At 33.1% G+C, this 21403-nt stretch overlaps 1 long non-coding RNA gene across 1 annotated transcript; it reads right to left on the bottom strand.

Annotated features, from left to right (window-relative positions):
- Nucleotides 1-15153: 15153 nt before the first annotated feature.
- LOC141678569 (uncharacterized) lies at nt 15154-17754 on the bottom strand. The gene is made up of 5 exons (XR_012557799.1): nt 17582-17754; nt 17033-17236; nt 16782-16904; nt 15850-15942; nt 15154-15494 (listed from the first exon to the last, which is right to left on the bottom strand). It is a non-coding gene; the product is annotated as an uncharacterized LOC141678569 (long non-coding RNA).
- Nucleotides 17755-21403: the final 3649 nt, after the last annotated feature.

The following is a 21403-nucleotide window of genomic DNA, read 5'->3' as shown; positions in this document are numbered from 1 at the left end:
CAGGTCAGTTTTAGTCTCAACTGGTAGAGACGAACCCGGGAAATCAATTGCCGGCGATATGCCAATAAAACCGGCGAGCATTCGAAGTTTTTCCGGAAAAAACAGATATCATTCATTCCTTAACGAAATCGTATCCTTTATATACCAAAACACAGCTATGAACGCATACAATCTATTCACACAATCATCATCCACCCCCATAGGTTCTATGATTCGAAATCAAAAATAAAAAATGACATAAAACTTGAAAACTCGATTAAGTAATCTAACAGTCGAACGAACATAATAATCATATAAATCGATTCTACGGAACATGGTGAAGCTAACCAAAGCATAAAAAACAACCATAAACCCCCAGAAATCCCAAAAAATCGAATTCATGTTCATGAGCATGAAAAATCGAATTTAAGATTCGGTTACCTTTAGCTAATGAAACTGATATCAACATGAAAAGCTCGATGAGAGATTTAATTTGGATATTCGAGTGTCGACAATAGATCAATATAACTTCTGGAATCATTGATTGAAGAACAAGAATGAAATTTTACCCCCAAAGTCAAGTTCTTGAATTTTCTGAAATTTTAATAAAATAAATAAAACAACAAAAAAAAACTGCTGCTATTTATATTATCATAAATTAAATACCCCAAAATTACATAAGGGTGTTTTTATCCCCTAATTAAAATAATTAGGCCCCAAAAAAATAATTACGGGGAATAATTTTAAAAATAATAAAATATAAAATTTATATTAAAATTCCCCAAAAATTGAGAATAATTCAAAAATATAAAAAAATACTGAATATTTGAAATACGAATGATTCTATAAAAATACAAACGTGAAATTTGTGGGCTTTGACGTCCCGGTGGGGTCCCGATCCGTTGATTTTTGAAAAACAGAAAGATTTCTAAATTAACTGAAAATCCCGAAAACACATGAAATATATTTAAACGCACATAAAACGAGATAAAGCGAGTAACGCAAATAAATACGCGTCCAAATTACGGATCGATTCATATAGATGCAATTTAAACAAGTAACGAGTATCCCATTGGATCATATCGGATCCGTAAATACATTACTTAGCCGCTAACTATAAAATGATACAATTTAATATCAGATTTTGATAATTATCAAAACTGGGCTTCCTACAAAATACTTTATATGAAGATAATGTAATAATATCCCGTCTCTCAATAATACGGGTTTTGTTGATTTATCGAAATAACTATTGTATTGAAAATCTTGCGCCGGGCCGCGCACGAGTCAAACCGTAATCCGGATCGAAAAAGTCAAAACACGGAAAATGTCCGGAATTACCAGATTAGGTTAGGAAGGAGTTTTCGAAAGAGTTTCGGTTGTAAAAACGCAAAAACAGTTGAGGTTGGACGATTCCCGGCTTTATAAAATAGTTTTATAATTACTCAGAAAATAATTAATAAATCCATAAATTATTATAAAATCATCTAACAATCCAAAAATTACTAGAAAAATATCACAATTATCTATATTTTATTCTGCACATATAAAAATTCAAATACTCAAATAATATCACATATAAACACCCAAACATCAATTCCAATTATCGGATAATTCACCAAAATTCACATAAAATCACATAAACAATTCCAAATAACAATAATAATAATAATATCTGCAAATATGGAATATTACACCTAGCTAGTCTCTGAGTTCCGGAACGAGTTTCATGGGATAGCCAAAAGAGTCGTCCTATGGATATAGCAAGATCAGCTTTCTCACCAGGGATCATCCAATACTTTTATATCTGAGCGACATTTTATGGTTCCCGTAACGGAACAAATAGTTTTGGGTCCCTGTAACGGGACAAATGGTTTTATGGTTCCTGTAATGGAACTGAAGATTCGAAAATGAAAGTAGCATATGCTAAAATTGAACTCTGGTATTTACACAGCACAATTAATGAGATGTTTTATAGATCATTCTAGTTATTCATATCCAGTTTTCTTCGGTTTTCATCTGTTTTTACCTGTTTTACTTGTTTTCTAATAACAAGTTATGATTTCTGTTCCTATAATTGTTTATCATAAACTGTTTTTGATTATTATTCATATAGTGATACTGCTGAGTGATTGATCACTCACTCTTGCAAAATATTTTGTATATTCTCATATTGTAGATGCCTAGGAGACTGTCCTGTCCTAGGAAGGGTCAGTTTCCAGTTCCTCTCATGTTGAGCTCCTCTGAGTGTGTTGTGTCAGACCAGGTGTGGTCTGTGAGTTGCTGTAGAAAGTTAGAAATGTCATGTTATTTTAAATAAGTTGGTTTGTAGAAAATAAATAACCTAAATTATACTTGAACCTGGAAAAGATCTTGTGAAGGGGTTGTTTATATTGAAATAAAAATGAGTTGATTATATTAAATTTGTAGTTGACAATGTTAGTGACGTCAACTCCAGACCCGGGGGTTGAGGCCGTCACAGGTTGGTATCAGAGCTATAGGTTTAAGTCCCTGATTTAGGTTAGGAATAGAGTTGGAAAGGTGTAGAATTGGTGTATAGGGTGTGAATCAGCAACTCACATCTAGAGGAGCAAGTTTAAGAGTTTAGTTGAGGGTTCGAAGGTGTAACCCTGGCATACTGAGGATCCTGGCATTGCCCTGATCTGTAATGTGTCTCCCTGGTATAGGTGTTATTGGCAATGGCCAATAGAGATTCTTAGTTATCCCTCTTACGAGAACGAGGCGGACCATGTGAGTTTAGTTAGTAAGTTGCTATAATAGTCAGCGTTGTTAGGAGTATTGGCTTGTGCTGTTAGTAATGCACTGTTATTTTGTTGTTACTTTTATTATTGCATTTGTTGTTGATTTTGTTAAATTTACCCACTCATTACAGTCGGACCCCAACTAAATGAGGGTGAGAATATTTTATTGCGGCATCATTCTCTTGGCACATAAAAATGTTGCTACCCAGGGGCAATTCTTTTAAACTAAATTCATTTGTTATGTTTCAGGAGAATGTCACCCAAGAAGAATATCCCGTCCAATTCCTCTAGTAGAGCTTCTGAAGGGGGCCCAGTTATGGGTAAGTGGATAGATTTGTTGTGCCAACAGTCTAATCAAATGGCTCAGTAGCAAGAACAATCTCAGCAGGAGCAACAATTTCTATAACAACAGCAACAACAACGACAGTTCATATAACAGCAACAGTAACAAATTCAATAGCAACAACTGCAACAACGACAGTTCATATAACAGCAACAGCAACAAATTCAATAGCAACAGCTGCAATTTCAGCAGCAACCTCAACAAAGAGAAGGGAATTAAACTGTGAGTTTTAAATCTTTTTATTTGGTAAATCCACTAGAGTTTAAGGGCGAGGTGGACCCAGTTGCTGCCAGAACTTGGCTAAAAGAAATGGAGAAAGCTTTCACCCTCACGCAAGTAAGTGATAATCTCATATCAGACTATGCAAGTTATTTTCTGAAGGGTGAGGCAAATTATTGGTGGGAATCCACTCGTTCCTTGGAAGGAGAAGGTCCTGTTCCATGGACCAGGTTTACAGAATTGTTTTTGGAAAAGTATTTTCCGGATTGTTTGCAAAACCAGTTAGAGATGTAGTTTTTAGAATTGAAGCAGGATGAAAAAAGTGTGGCCGAGTACGAGGCCAAGTTTACGGAATTGGCCCGATTGGTACCCGTGTATGTGAGTACTAAAGCTTAGAAAGTGAAAAGGTTCCAGCTGGGATTGAAGCCAGAAATCCGTAGTGAGGTTGTAGCCTTACAGCTCAAGACATATCCCTCTGTAGTTCAGGCCGCCCTAGTAATCGAAAGTGATCAGAAATTGGCTGCCAAGGAAAAAGGTGATAAGAAGAGGAAGTCTGAAGGTATTACTGGTGAAACGAATCCAGGGGGGTCTAGTTAGAGGTTTCAGAAGCGGTTTGGCCAAAACAGGAATAAAAGATTCATAATACATAATTTCTCTCAGGCCAGACCCACTACCACCTCAGTTGCCTCCACTCCAGCCTAGTCAGCAAACTCAGTGATGGATTGTAAGGTATGTGGGAAAAGCCATAGTGGCTCATGCAAAAGGGATGTTCAGTGTTTCAAATGTTATCAAAAGGGTCATTATGCATCGGAATGGAATTCAGAGAAACCCGCAGTTACTTGTTATACCTGTGGAAAGGTGGGGCATCTTGCTCGGAATTATAAGACAGCTACTCAAGGTATTGCATCTCAAGGACCGGCATCCAGCACAGCTAAAGCCAGAACCTTCAAGATGACTAAAAGGTCCAATGCTCAGGACTCGGACGTAGTGGCAGGTAGGCTCTCTCTCAACTCTGTACCTGTCAAAGTTTTATTTGATTCGGGAGCATCTAAGTCTTTTATATCAAAGGATTGTGTGATTAAAATGGACTTAATGTTAGAAGATTTGGCTGAATCTTTGACTATAGAAGTAGCCAATTAGGATAGAGTTTCAGTGAGTCAGTTTTGCCCTAAGTGTCAATTAGAAATCCACGGGCATTCTTTTTTGGCTGACCTAATACCCTTCGAGCTAGGAGAGTTTGACGTGGTTTTAGGTATGGATTGGTTGTCCCAGTATAAGGTAAATATTGACTGTAAAAAGAAGAAGATTGTGATGGTTACCGAGGATAACATTAAGGTGACTTATCAAGGACAAAGACAAGAAAAGAAATTCATCTCGATATTAAAGGCAAAGATATTATTAAGACAAGGATGCGAAGCTTACCCAGCATATGTAATAGACACTTAGAAAAAAGTACCTAATCTGGACAAGATTCCAATTGTAAGAGAATTTCTAGATGTTTTCCCAGACAAGTTGTCAGGATTGCCACCAGATCGTGAGATTGAGTTTTCTATTGATTTAGTTCCCGGAACAGAACCAATTTCAAAGGCTCCTTATCGCATGGCTCCATTAGAAATGAAAGAACTAGCTAAGCAAATTCAGGAATTATTGGATAAAGGTATGATTAGGCCAAGTGTGTCCCCGTGGGGTGCACCAATGCTATTTGTGAAAAAGAAGGATGGAAGTATGAGGTTGTGTATTGATTATCGGGAGTTAAATAAGTTGACCATTAAGAATAAGTATCCCCTACCAAGAATAGACGACTTGTTTGACCAGCTAAAAGGAGTGTGCTATTTTTTGAAGATTGACTTGAGATCGGGCTACCATCAGTTGAAGATTAAGCTTTAAGACATACCAAAGACTGCATTCAGATGCAGATATGGACATTATGAGTTCTTAGTGATGTCGTTTGGATTGACCAATACACCAACTGCTTTCATGGATCTAATGAACTGGGTGTACAAGGAGTACTTGGATAAATTTGTGATTGTATTTATTGATGACATCCTCATATACTCGAAGACTAAAGAAGATCATGTAGAACATATAAGGATTGCCCTGCAAAGGCTAAGAAAGAAGCAGTTGTATGCTAAGTTTTCGAAGTACAAATTTTGGTTAGGTGAAGTCCAATTCTTAGGTCATGTAGTAGGAAATGATGGAATTAAGGTGGATCCTATAAAGATTGAGGCTGTATCCAAGTGGGAACAACCAAAGACACCGACGGAAGTTAGAAGTTTTCTTGGGTTAGTAGGTTATAACCGAAGATTTGTAAAGGATTTTGCTAAGATTGCGACTCCATTAACCAAGCTGACCAAGAAGAACGAGAAGTTTATCTGGACAGAGAAATGTGAGGAAAGCTTCCAAGAATTGAAAAAGAGGTTAGTAACAGCTCCAGTGCTAGCATTTCCAGATGAGACGGGAAACTTCGTAATCTACAATAATGCTTTTTTGAAAGGTTTGGGTTGTGTGTTGATGCAACATGATAAAGTTATTGATTATGCCTCTAGACAGTTAAAACCTCATGAGCAAAAGTATCCAGTGCATGATTTGTAGTTAGCAGCGATCGTGTTCGCGTTGAAGCTGTGGAGACATTACTTGTACGGAGAAAAATGCGAGATTTACATAGATCATAAGAGCTTAAAATATATATTCACCCAGAAGGATCTAAACATGAGACAACAGAGATGGCTAGAACTGATTAAGGATTATGATTGTTCTATTAAGTACCACCCAGGAAAAGCTAATGTAGTGGCAGACACCCTGAGCAGGAAGGAAAGATTGAATGCGATCAAAGTTTCTGAGAAACTCGCAAAAGAATTGGAAAAGCTAGAAATTGAAGTACGAGTGCTAGAGGAGAATAAAGAGCAATTGTATGAGATCACTTTTCAGTCAGAATTGATGGACAAGATTAAGAAATGTCAGGAAGAAATTATGGATCAAGGACTAGATAGTTTGACTGGAGAAGAACTTTGTACTCAAAAGGATAGCAAGGGTATGTTCAAGTTTTCCTCAAGAATATGGATCCCTAATGTGACTGAACTGAAGAACGAGATTTTACTGGAAGCTTATAATTCTAGGTTTTCCATTCACCCGGGAAGCACTAAGATGTATCAAGATTTGAAGAAGAAATTTTGGTGGCCAGGATTGAAGAAGGAAATTGCAAATTGGGTTAGCAAATGCCATGTATGTCAAACAGTGAAGGCAGATAATCAAAGACCAAGTGGATTGTTGCAACCTTTGGAGATTCCACAGTGGAAATGAGAAGAAATTGCAATGGATTTTGTAGTAGGACTACCATAGACGAAGTCGAACCATGATGCTATTTGGGTAATTATTGATAGATTAACGAATTCTACACATTTTCTTCCGATCAATGAAAGGTATTCCTTGGATAAGCTAGTCAAGCTGTATTTGGATGAAATTATGACCAAGCATGGAGTCCCTGTGTCAATTGTGTCAGATCGAGGTCCAAGATTTACTTCAAGATTTTGGACAAAGTTTCAGGAATGTTTAGGGACTAAGTTGAAAATGAGTACCGCTTACCATCCCCAGACAGATGGCCAAGGTGAAAGAACAATTCAGACAATAGAAGATATGTTAAGGGTTTGTGCTTTGGATTTTAAAGGAAACTGGGATGATCACTTGTCGTTGATTGAGTTTTCCTATAATAACAGTTACCATGCCAGCATAGGAATACCGCCCTACGAAGCTTTATATGGACGTAAGTGAAGATCCCCTCTCTATTGGGATGAGGTAGGAGAAAAGAAGTTATTAGGCCCTGAGTTAGTTCAACAGACCAAGGACACAATTATATTGATTTGAAAAAGGTTAGAAGCAGCTCAAGATAGACAGAATAAGAACGCGGACCTTCATGGAAAAGACATGGATATGGAAATAGGGTCGTTGGTATTGCTGAAAGTATCGCCCTGGAAAGGATTGGTTAGATTTGGACAGAAAGGCAAGTTGAGTCCTAGGTATATCGGACCCTTTGAAGAATTGAGAAAAGTTGGTAAAGTGGCCTATGATTTGGCATTATCGCCGCAGTTGCAGCATATCCATAACGTGTTCCACGTATCTATGTTAAAGCATCATATTCCCGATTCGAATCAGGTTTTGAGTATGAACCAGTCGATCTTCAACCAGATTTGTCCTATGTGGAATGGCCGATCCAAATCCTAGATCACAAAGAGCGAGTCCTTAGAAATAAGTCTATTCCCATAGTTAAAGTACTATGGAGGAATCCTTGAGTGTAAGAGTCCACGTGGGGGTTAAAGTTAGATATGCTTGACGAATATCCTCACTTGTTTAATTAAATCAGATTCTGAGGACATAATTTTTGTAAGGGGGAAGGATATAATGACTCGTGTATTTTTTATATTATTTAAATGTATAATTATTAAGTAATTAAATAAATAAAATATGTGTGTGGGTTCTGTCAGCTGGATATTATCTTGTGATGAGTTATAAGTGATTATTGGTGTTCGAGATTCATTTGAGTAATTATTTGTGAACTGTGTTTTTTGTTTTTATGTTTAAAAGTAATTTTATTAAAGAATTAATTCCATAAATACTTGGATTATCTCAAAAATCATTTTTTATTGCTTTATAATCACAGTTATTATTTTTAGGAGTTTATAAAATTTAGAAATCAATATTTTATTGATTATTTATCTTTAAATAATTTTCTGATTGTATTTAATAGTAAAATCCGTATTTAATTCCGGAATTCTTCAAAAATTACGAAATTCATATTTTATGTAGTTTATAATATTCTGAGAATTTTAAAATTATTTCGGGAACTTTATGACTTTTATTCAACCGCATCTTTATTCGGTAATTTGTTAAATACGGACATTTGGTACGTTTAAGAAATGAGTATTAAATCATGGAAATTTCATTTTATTAATTTTTAAATATTTTGAGAATTTTAGAATTGTTTGGGTAAATTTTAGAGTTATTTTACCCACTAATTTCTCGTTAAACTAATAAATTCTGATACCAAATTTTGGGTTCTAGGATAAAATAATCAGATTATTACTCTAATCATTACCCTTTTATTACCTCGATATTGTCTCTCTATTCCCTGTGTCTATCGATCGTCTCTCTCTCTGTCAAAACTCTCGATTCTTTCTATCTAATTCCTCTCTTGTCTCTATCTCCCTATTCCCTGTGATACTTTCCCCGATTTCCCCTGTTCTGGTGAGTTTTCTTTCCGTTGCCGCCTTTCCGTTTTTCCGGCAAGGAATGGCGGTGGTTTTGTGCGGTTTTGTATGTATATATACGTCCTTATATATGTATATATATGCAAGAGTATGAAGTTAGGCTGGTGACTGTTAAGGTTGCTACCTGATTTCTCTGTTCTTCTAGCCTTCTTTTCCGGCAGGCTGCTTCGTTTCTTCCGTTCTTGTTCCGATTCCCTGTTTTTTTATCATCTTTGATTTTTCTGATGAATTAAGTGATGAAATTTGAATGGTTATTTGGTTATTATTCGATTAATTCCTATAGATTCGAAGTAAATATTTAAGGTATTTACTCGAATTAATTGGTATTATCTTTCGAATAAATTCCCGTAATTATTTGAATTAATTAATTGCAAGGATATTTTAATCGATAGAATTTATTTGGAAACCCGACAAGTGTCGGGCACCAATAAATTTTATCGCCGTCGGTGATGAGCTTCGGCGAGCCGACGGTGGACAGTGATGATATAATCTGAGTCCTACGGATTAATATATAAAATACGAATAAAATTATAAAATAAGGATAATAATAATTAATAATTGGTATGAATCGGTGATTGGGATTTATACAATTGGATTGTGATTGGTTTGTAGTTGTTGTTGTGAATTGGTTTGACGTCGAGTTGTTCGACGGGATAGTCCGATAAATAAAGGAGGTGCTGCCCGATTTCCAAAAAATCAAATTACGGAAATACGGGGGCGTATCCAGTAATTATCGGGACGTCGAGCGATTATATGTAAATATTTCATGCGAACCTAATTGTATGTTGTGGTGAAATGTTTTGCCAAAAATAATAACCCTAATTTCATAAAAGGACAAATATACATATTTTCTGAAAATAAACACCGAACTAACTTTCGAGGACGTGAACCCTAATTGATACGTATATTATAATATGAAGTATGTTACTAGTCGGGTTTTGTTAACGTACGGGCAGACTGTTAGTGAGGATAAGTCAAGCATATTCGGACGTCTAATTTAGGGTATTTCGATTTTGTAGGTTCCAGTCGAAATCCCGAGCATCCCGGTCGGTACAAAGCTAGCCAGTAATAGTTGTTAAAGCTTATTGAGGCAAGTACCCCTGACCATATCTTTATGGTTCAGTAATATATAAATAGTTTTTGATTTAAATTTATGTACAGGAACATAACGTTTTAAGTTACGTATCACATGTGTTCAAATTGCTTTGTTTACTTGTGTTTTGGGGGAAAAGTAACTTCTGAAAGTACCTATCTCTAAACTTTAAATAAAATAAAAATGTTTTGGAAAGTGTGTTGTGATAGAATTGTTTTGAAAAGAGATAGGTAAGTGGTTTGGAAAACTGGATAAAGTTGATCAGATAATTGGATGAATGTGCGCAAGGGCCCATAACGGCCAGGAAGATAGCGCAAGAGGCGAAGTGGTTGCGCACCCTATTATAACCACCAGCCCAGCGTGATAGGGACCTAGCTAGACTCTGAGTTCCGGAACGAGTTTCATAGGATGGCCAAGAGAGTTGTCCTATGGAGATAGCCTAATCAGCTGTCTCACCCGGGATCATCCAATACTTTTATATCTGAGCGAGATTTTATGGTTCCCGTAACAGAACAAATTATTTTGGGTCCCCGTAACGGGACAAATGGTTTTATGGTTCCTGTAATGGAATGGAAGATTTAAAAATGAAAGTAGCATGCTAAAATTAAACTCTGGTATTTACACAACACAATTAATAAGATGTTTTATAGAGCATGTTAGTTATTGATATCCAGTTTTCTTCGGTTTTCATCTGTTTTCACCTGTTTTACTTATTTTCTAATAACAAGTTATGATTTCTGTTCCTATAATTGTTTATCATAAACTATGTTTGATTATTATTCAGATAGTGGTACTGCTAAGCGATTGATCGCTCACTCTTGCAAAATATTTTGTATATTTTCATATTGCAGATGCCTAGGAGATTGTGTTGTCCTAGGAAGGGCCAGTTTCCAGTTCCTCTCGTGTTGAGCTCCTGTGAGTGTGTTGTTTCAGACCAGGTGTGGTCTGTGAGTTGCTGTAGAAAGTTAGAAACATCAGGTTATTTTAAATAAGTTGGTTTGTAGCAAATATGTAACCTAAATTATACTTGAACCAGGAAAAGATTTTGTGAAGGGGTTGTTTATATTGAAATAAAAATGAGTTGATTGTATTAAATTTGTAGTTGACATTGTTAGTGACGTCAACTCCTGACCCCGGGGTTGAGACCGTCACATTATGTATTCGATTTAATAACAATAGTTGTGAGGTAAACTCATTTAGTTATATTTTATCTTCTAGTAGTCCTATAATAGATGAGCTAACTATGTAGGAACATAGTAATGTGTCAATGGAGAATTTCTTAGCACTAAAAGTTGAGAATATCAAGCTAAATGAAAAGAATGCGCATCTTAAAAAGGTGGTTTCAGATCTTATGGCTAAAAATGTTCCAGAATATACACATGGTGAATTTTTTGATCATAACACTAAAGTTATTTAACTGGAAGGACTCAATATGGTCATGCTTAAAAGAAATGTTATTTTGCACAAATAAATGAGCGAGCTAAAGCAAAAGATGTATGTCTTGAGACATTCAAGATTGGGCAATCTACTTTACATGAGTTTTCCCAACATTTAGAGAAAATCTAAGCCTTGAAATCATAAATTGATACATTTAAACATAAAGAATTTGTAATAAATGAATCATCTCAGCAAGCTGAAATGATAAATTATTGGATGAAGAGGTTGCAAATCTCTAGAAAGGAATAAAAAAATATTTCCAAAGGATAAAAGTGCTTAAATCTTTGTTGAAGCAAACTAAAGCTCTTCTCGACAAGGAAGGACTCAGAATAGCTTTAACTTTAAAGGAAAATGTTCTCAAATATGATGGGACATCTGGTATTCTATATGACTATGTTATGTCATGGAGAATTTGTTACAAATGTGGAAAGAAGGGTCATTTGTCAAAGCATTGCAAATTCCAAAATTTAGACCCAACAAGCTGGAATAGACAAACAGCTTACAAACAACAAGCTGGCAAAATAAAGAGAACAAAAAGTGATCCAAAAAAACATCAGGAAATCTGATTTACATGTTCTTTATGTTCAATCTACAAAATCATGGTGGCTCCAACCAAAATTGGGTACCAAAGCAGTAAATATAATATTTTTCCGTGCACATTTCTTTGAATATGATTGTATTATTAATGGGGTATTAACAAGATTCCTCTAATAAATAGATGGGACAAATATATGTATATATATACATTGTATTATGCAGGATATAGAAAAAGAAAATATTGATGTGCCCGATTGATTGGTGAAAAGGGATGAAGTGATATTTATGATCATTTGGAATGTGTATCTTCTAATCAGCAAGTTGTGATACAATTCAATGGAAGAATTGTTATTACCATCCTCTTTCTTATTCAATGTTTTATGACATGTTTTATGATTATATTATTTATCTTGTTAAACCCTTTCCTAATGATGTCATGAGGGAGAAGAACATGAATACATGAGATAAAAAGGGCTATAATGTTATATTTATACATGTTTAGGTTACCAACTACCGTTTCATGCTGGGATGAATAACGTTTATATCTTATTGCATATGATGATAAATGTTAATCTGATTATATGTTAAGATATTATGTTAATCATGGGGAGAATTATTTTAGGGAAGCAACATAATCTCTTCAATGTATTTAAGTATGTCATCATCAAAAAATGAGAGATTTTTAGTAATGATGTTTTGATGATGAATACAAATGTTGCTTATGAACATTTCATACTTTATTATCTTATCTTTTTTTAAGTAAGCATGGATTTAAAAGGAGTTTCACTCTCCTATAAATTTTTGAGTAATCATCAAAATGGGGGAGATTGATAACTCTATAGTGTTTCTGATGACTCTGTCATCAAGCTGATAATATTGTAACTGTATTATATAGCTAGTTATTTGTGTGTTTTCTAAACTCTATTTTCCAGGGCTTAATTAATAGTTGATTAACTCCTTCTCAGCAAGCTAAGACCACTACACCATAGATGGCCTACTCCAACACTTCATCCTGGTGTTGTAAATAAAACGTTATAGTATGCTTTAAAATAAATGCCTATTTCAACACCACTTTTTAATGTTGCCATATAGTTACAATATGGTACCATATCATACAAAGATATTTTTTTTATTTTAATTAATTAATATTTATTTACATTAAGTGAAATATATTATTTATTTTTTAAATTTAATTATTTTAGTGGGGTAATTTATAATATATTAATGAATTGAAAGTTCTAAAAATTAACAAATCATTAGTGGAGTGACTTACAATATATTGATGAATTAATACCCTTTTGTAATTTATAATATATTGATGAATTAATTTATTATTTAATAATTAAATGTTAAAATAAACCTAAATCTCATACACTCACATTTCAAACTCAAAAACCTAAATCTCACACACTCTCTATTGAATATTTGGGGTTTTCAAGTTGTTCATTTCGCGCTCGCTTCAAGATTTAGGTGTTTCGAGCGGGGCTAATCAGGATTTCGATTGGTGTTAACTAGGGTTTCGATTCGGGGTTCCAGTTTAGGGATTCTCTAATTGGAGTTGAAGTTCTTCAAGTTTTAGTTTTCGATTGAGTTGAACTAGCATTTTCTTATTTCATCAGGTATTATTCTTAAATTGAGCTCGTACTAGTTATTCAAATTAGGGTTTTGATAGAGTTTTGTGTATTCATGTATGTTTGTGTGTATATTCTGTGTATTGAAGTATGCATGTGTTCATCTCCGCACACTCTCTCTCTATATCTCTCTATCTATCTATCTTTATATCTCTTTCTCTCTATTTCCCTCTCTCTTTCTCTGTCTTTCTCTTTCTCACTCTCAGCCTCTGTCTCTCTCCAAATTTGTGTGAAAAATTAATATCGTATTTTAAATTTTAATATTTGCATACAATTATCTAATATCGCGTGACCAATATTTTTTTAGTACTTTGATTGTGGTTATAGTAATGTCATGTTTAGTTGCTTAACATTATTCGTATTGTGAACATGTAAAACATTTTGCGTATGAGTACTAGAACAATGTAAAAATATAAAAATGTAAACACCCATCAATCTGCAAAATACAAAATGAAAACATGAATATATAAAATATGAGGATCAAGATTTGAATCGTCAACAACTAATTAAACCTAAAATTAGTATTCATTAAGTCGGTAAAATATGATAGACCGAAAACCTGCAAAAAAGATAATGTTAAACTTTATTACTAGATAAAAAATATTAGAATGCTCGACCTGCGTACATTTTTTAAAAAAATATGTAGTTACCATGAGTCGCCGAGTCGGGTAAAAAAATGTATTATTTTTTTGTTAATCTGATGTGGTTAAAACCCGATTAGAATTTGGGATCCAATTATAAAAATTGGATATTTACTTGAATATTGGTCATATTATAAAATGTATTTTTTTTCTTTGTAAAAAGAGCGTAGGTTTTTCCCTTTTAAACACGGGTAACCCAAGATATTTTTCTTTGTTTCGAAATTAAGATTATATTAGCCTGTAACTCGTGTGATGCACCGGTCGATTATAGCAATTTTAATATTATTGTCTATATAATAATTCTTATTCATTAAAAATAAATAAATTGTAAAAGACAATAAAATATAGTATAATAAATATGTATTATTTAAATTAATGATACAAATAGTTTTTATTTTATTCAATTGATAGATTCAAATTTCGATAGTTAAAATATTAAATTTTAGAATATCGTTTATATTGAAACTAAGAATTTTCATATATTTTATTTTAAAATATATTATCCTATATCTCTACTATAATATTAAAATCGTAAGATATTAAAATTATATAGCGTATTACTTATATTTTAATACTTACATCTTAAACTCTTTTTTTATCATTATAATTATTATGTACAAAACTCTAAAAGCAAAAAATATTTGAAATCAACCTTTTTTTATTATCAATATTGCTTAAGGCGAAGTACTATATTAGTTGGTATACTTAATACTATAATAGGCATAAAGGAGTTCAGGGCACGCAATGGTGATTTATGTGGACAGTACACCATAGATTGCCTATAGCAGCCCTAAAAAATTGTTACTATATGGCATAAATCCATTACAATTGGGTCTATGAAAATGTATTTTGAAAAAATAGGGTAACATTTGGTCTTGTTGCCATAAGGTTTTATGGTAATGAATTTAGGACCATATTACAACAGAGTAAAAAAGTTGTAAATTAGGTTTAAAGCAACATTTTTATATTTATAGTAATGCATATAAAAGTATTGCAATACATGAGGCTCTCTATGGAAACATTGTTTTGAGAAATTTTTTGTGATAATTGTTACAAGTCATGGACTTTTGTAAAATATTTCGAGTTAATTGCAACAAATTGTATTAACAAATTTGAAATATAAGGCAACCATTTTACCCCCTACTACAACACAATATTTTTTAAAAATATTGGGCATGACCTTTAGCTTTTGACATCCACAAAATTTCATTGGTATATCAACAACACAATCTAACAAGCAATATATTTTATTGTTGTTCCAACATCATCACATAATTTAAGTCAAAGCAAAATAACAAAGTTCTAGAAAAATAACAATTTTTGTGTCGTACAAGATCTAACTTAATTAAAAATTAATTATACATAGACCAAATTCTAAGTTAATCATCTTCTTATACTATTGCTTCCTCTCCATCTGCATTTGTATGGTTTCTATCATTGATGAAAGTGGCAACACACAACTCTTTAATATTTATATCCAGTGATGATTTTTTCTCGACCAATTTTACTCGAATCTTATATTTCTTTTTGATTTGGTTCATGGTCAACAACATCAATTCTCAATATATATGTCATCTGCACTTTGTAAGATCTGCAATCAAGTTTATAAAATAAGCAACATGAAGACAAATACTTATCAATAAAATTTATAAAAAGCAGAATATAAAAAATTAAATAATAACATACCTACATCAATAGATTTTGTGGGGACAGTTCTATCATGAGAACATAAAGTCACAAATTACCTTCTATATAGCTAGAAATTTTCTTTTCAGTTCTAAAGGGTGCGTTCATTTTCACCGCATTACTTTAGTCTATACTTTTGGTAAGTTCTCTATATTATTTATATACATAACATGATGGTTAAATATTTAATATAAAATGGTAACTCTGATGTCAGCATATTTCCATAGTGTATATCTATCAATTGGTAATAGGAGCCTCACCTTCATTTACACAAAATTGGCATCTACACGAAGGGAAAGTTCACTAGGGAAGCATCTATGGTGTAGTCGTCCATGCCACAAAGGTGGCACCATCTGAATCATCAACAATTCGGAAAGTAACCATTATCTCAGGATCAGAAACTTCTTGTACATCAAATAGAATGTAAGTGTTACAAAAGTTGAGAAAAAACTGTCTAATAAACGTCAATGCTTCATACTTAAAAAATTCATATATTATTCACTTTATTTTATCTATTATGCACATAAGTATTAAACACAAAAATAAAATGCAACAAATTATAACAATACGATAAAATTTTATTCCAAATAATAGATGCCTTCAAAAAGTACATGGCATGTGGGGTCTTGGACATATATAAATTTGTCTTTGAAAGAGTTGAATACCTGAAAGCCTGTCAAGGAAATATTTTAGTATATAATTAAAGCACCAGTAAATTAAAAAATGATTGCGGTAAATTTAGTTTGTACTTGCTTATTTTTTTTAATAAAATAAAGTACATAATTTAACTATTTTGAGTATCTCCTTTGAAATCTTGGCGGTTAAGAGATTGTAGTTTTGTAATTAGTATATGAACACAGAAGGTGTCATTGCGTAGCATAAGATTTTTAAATGATGTCATCTATTTTATCTTTAACTATTCTAGTATATACCAGTTTGTAAATTGTAATGCTTGTTTGGTGCAGATAATAACATAGAGAAGATATATTTGTAAGGTGTGATAGAATAAAATTTCCAACTACATATTAAATATTTAAATATAGCATCGAATTATGGAAAAAAAATTAATAATAAGTTAACTAAGCTAAAATTTGTCAGCAAGCCTGAGGTATGAGTCTAGTGAAGAACAAAAATTAAAACAAAAAGTGAAAGAAGAATAATGCAGTAATATAATGCCATAATTTTGGCAAACCTTGTGAAGAGGTTGTCAACAATATTGCCAATATTTGAAATGGTTTCTAGTGTTTTGTGGTATATTGTATCTGATTTAGGATTATCAAATATCCTCAGGCATCCGGCGTCCGATCTAAAGTCCCTGCAATTTTTTTATCCAAAATCATTTACGACAATTTCTTCTCTACATGGTCTTCAAGTAATTCAATTAATTCTGCTATATGAGTGATCTCGACTATAAATGAAGCTTAAAAACATTCATGTTCTTACCAGCCTAAATGAGGCACATAAATGGCATTAGCTTGATATTGTGATGACATCTTTCGCTTTCGGAAGGTTTCTCATTGAGAAATGAATTTTGCTCTCTAGAAGATCAATATCCACAAGTGAAAACTTGTCATCCAACCTTCTCACCTTCTTAATTAGGCCGGAAAGTAAGTTTAACACCTTTGTATATTCCTTGTAAGCGCTTGGCTAATAATATTTAAATTTCAATTAATTTACACTTACAAATACTTACGAGAGCTAACAAACATAAAAAGAAAGGAGACACAAATAAATACAACTTAACACAAAAGATTTAACAAATCATTACACATACACAAGATTTAACAAATGAACTTAAATTAACACATGCATCTAAAAACTAAAGAAGAATAAAAAATAAACCCTAATTAACACAACGTACAAATTGACACTCAATTAAGTGAAAACATAAACAAAGAAGCAAGAATTAACACATATTTAACAATAATCGCACACCCATCTAACAATAATCGAATATATTTATGAATTTTTTTTGGGGGGAAAACTACATACCTTTTCGAGCTTTAAACTTCTCTCTTCTTTAAATCTCCCTCATCCTCCCCGTTGTGTTTGTCTTCTCAATTGTGTTCGAGTAGTGTATGTATTCCTGTGTCTGTTGAGGGAGTAGAGTATTGTGGCTGAGTGTCTGTGTTTTTATTGTTTAATTGCTTTTTATATTTAGCGAGGAAAAAAATGTCTGTTTAAAATTTGGTAGGCCGCTTAAAATTTTCAAAAATCTCGCCTAGATATTTGGCCCAAATCTGCTATCTATTACAACAATTATGTTATGTTATGCAGTGCAATGGCATGCATTTTGTAACAATCTTCAAATTTTGTTGATTACATTGCAATATTTTTAAAATCCCTTGTAATAAACTTAAACTCATCTTTTAATAGCAGCTTTTTTAGATAATTTTTACAAATATGGTTGCGAAATCCTATCTATGGTATAATGGGGTATTGTTTGTTTTGCATTTTTTTAATTTCAGGTGTTTTTAATTTATTTATTTAATATAGTATTTGTGTTCATTTGATATGTATTAACTAAGAATTAATTGATTATGAGATTATGAATATTTATTAGGAATCCGACTCGGTGAGAATTATAACATGAATAATTTAGAAGTCAAAGAATACATATTTTTAATATTAATATTTTTTTGGAATATGTATGTTAACTATTTTTTAAGAAGGTGGTAACTAACCGATCAATTAATGATTTTTTAAAATAAATAAAACCATTAAAATAGGTTTTAAATATAAAAGTATGGATGTGCATTCATTTACAACCGATCCGAACCGAACTTTATCGGTTAATCGAAAACAAATTATTGAAAAAACCCTAATAAAAATTGAACCGAATTGTGTTCGGTTTTAAACCGAAACTGAAATAAATAATTTGGTTATTACCAAACACTGCAATGTAAAACCGAAATTTAAGAAAATAATGTTAAAATTGCAAAAGAAAATCAGAAAAGAAATATAAGTTTAGGTTTAAGAAATGTACTAGTGTTTCATAAGTTTGCATTTAAAACTTCCAAACTTCCAAAGAGAGTTAAAGTGGATTACCTTAAGATAATCAATCGAATCCAAGCGTGTAGATGATTATCAGATCTAGGCAAACTGATGGTGAATCGAAGTGACAGGATACTAGATGATGATATATAATCGAAGTAAATTTTAAGTTGTCTGGTTGTGTGCATTATCTGATTGTCGCCTGTAACTTGTAAGTAATAAGATAGTCAAGAAATTAGAGCAGAGAGTATATAAGTTATTAACGTATTACTAATAAATAATAAATGTTTTATATTTTTGTTAATATTCGGTTATTAACCCTGTTTTTCGTTAATCGCGGTTAAAAACCGAATTACCCAAAAATTAAACTTTAACAAATTTTGCTACTGGAAATCGGACCGTAATATCAAATTTGGTTAACCGTATCGAATTTATTTCGATTATTCGGTTCGGTTGTCACCTAACCGAACTGAATGCACGCCTCTATAATAAAGTTAAAAACCCGGACCTTATAAGTTTTGAAAAATATAGTTATTACCCAAATAAATAGGTATTAAAGTTTTGATTATTCAAAAGAGTTTTAAATTATTATACTTTAGAAGGACTTTCCATACTTACACCTTAAAATCTATATTTTATAACTAAAATTTTAGGGTACAAAACTCAAATTCAAATTTTCCTTTTTCTTTGAGAACATACATTTTTTTATTAATGTTCTTCCTTAAAGAGAAGTACTATATTTATTGGTGTACGTAAGACTCGAAGAGGTGAAGGAGTCGGGGCAGTGGTGTCGTACACGGATGTTATTTGGTTTGTATTTTTTTTAATTTTATGTGTTTTAAATTTGTGTTTTTTAATTTGTTTTAGTGTACAAAACTCAAATTTTGCTTTATCGTTGAGAACATACATTTTTTTATTAATGGTCTTCCTTAAAGAGAAGTACTATATTTATTGGTGTACGTAAGACTCGAAGAGGTGAAGGAGTCGCGGCAGTGGTGTTGTGACGGCCTCAACCCCGGGGTCAGGAGTTGACGTCATCCCCAACACAACAAATAACATAATAAAATTCATTTCACTGATAAAACATAATCAGGACCCCTCTTACCAAGATCTTTTCCAGGTTTAAGTATGACTTAGGTCATAATTTACCAGAAAACTAATTTATTACAACCACCTTGACAATACTATCTTAATACAGCAACTCAGTAGACCACTTCTGGTCTGACACAACTATCTCAAAGAAGCCTGACACGGAAGGAACTGGAACTCTGCCCCAACTAACACGGAAGAATCTCCTAGGCATCTGCAATACATATATAAAATATTTTTGCAAGGGTGAACAATCAATTGCTCAGCAGTACCAATATATGAATAATAACCAAAAATAGTTTATGATAAACAGTTATAGGAACAAAATTAATAACTTGCTAGAAAACAAGTAAAACATTTTTGAACTGGATATCAAAACTAGCATGCTCTGTAAAACCAAATCAACAGTTGTATGCTGTGCATAAATACCAGAGTTCAATTTTAGCATGCTACTTTCATTTTCAAATCTTTCGTCCTCAGATATAAAAGTATTGGATGATCCCTGGTGAGACAACTGATCAGGCTATCTCCATAGGATAACTCTATCTTGGCTATCCTATGAAAACTTGTTTCGGAACTAAGAGACTAGCTAGGTCCCTGTCACGTTGGGCTGGTGGTTATAATAGGGTGCGCAAACACTTCGCCTCTTACGCTATCTTCTAGGCCGTTACGGGCCTCCTGCGCACACTCATCCAATTATCTGATAATTTTTATCCAGTTTTCCAAATCACTTACCTATCTCTAGTCAAAACAATTATAGCACAACACACTTCCAAAACATTTTCATTTTATTCAAAATTTAGAGATAGGTATTCTCAGAAGTTACCTTTCCCCCAAAACACAAGCTAACAAAACAATTTGAAACCCAGGGAATACGTAACTTAAATCATTTTGTTCCAGTACGTAATTTAAATTAACAATTATTCATATATACTGAACCGTAAAAGATTTGTTCAGGGGTACTTGCCTTGCAGAGCTCTACAAATATTATCGATTGACCTTGAGCTGACACGGAGTCCTTTGATTGGAACCTTACTGAGCTCGTCGACTGTCCACTAGGCTATCTTTACACCAATGCCAACTCTTGGGCTTTCCGACTAGAACCTACAAAGTTGAAACACCCTAACTTAGACGTTCGATTATGCTTGACATATCCTCGCTAACAATCTACCCGAACGTTAACAAAACCCGACTCGTAACATACTTCATATAATAATACCCGTATCAATTAGGGTTCATGTTCTTGAAAGTCGGTTCGATGTTTGTTTTCAGAAAATACGCATACTCATCATTTTACGAAAATAGGGTTATTAGTTTTGGCGAAACATTTCATCACAACATACAATCAGGTTTCACATAAAATATTTATATATATTTATACATATTCGTTCGACATCCCGATAATTGCCAGCTACGTTCCCGTATTTCCGTAGTTCGATTTCCCGGAAATCGGGCAGCGCCTCTTTTGTTTATCGGACTATCCGTCGAAATAATTCGAAGTCACAATCAACAAATAACCCAATCAATCACAATCCAATTCCCAACTACTGATTTCAATCAACGACGTCAATTCACAAATTCTCAACACTAATTAAATATTGTTTTATAATGGTAGGACTCAGAATTAATTCATCACAGTCCACCGTCAGCTCATCGAATTTCATTGCTGACGACGGCAAAACCCGGAGGTACCCGAATCGGATTTCCAATCACGGGTTTCACCGTTAAATA

This window comes from Apium graveolens, chromosome 8, assembly GCF_009905375.1.
Source record: "Apium graveolens cultivar Ventura chromosome 8, ASM990537v1, whole genome shotgun sequence".
In the NCBI taxonomy this organism is placed as follows: Eukaryota; Viridiplantae; Streptophyta; class Magnoliopsida; order Apiales; family Apiaceae; genus Apium; species Apium graveolens.
Note: the sequence above shows the minus strand (reverse complement) of the source record. Positions and strands in the feature narration are given on the sequence as shown.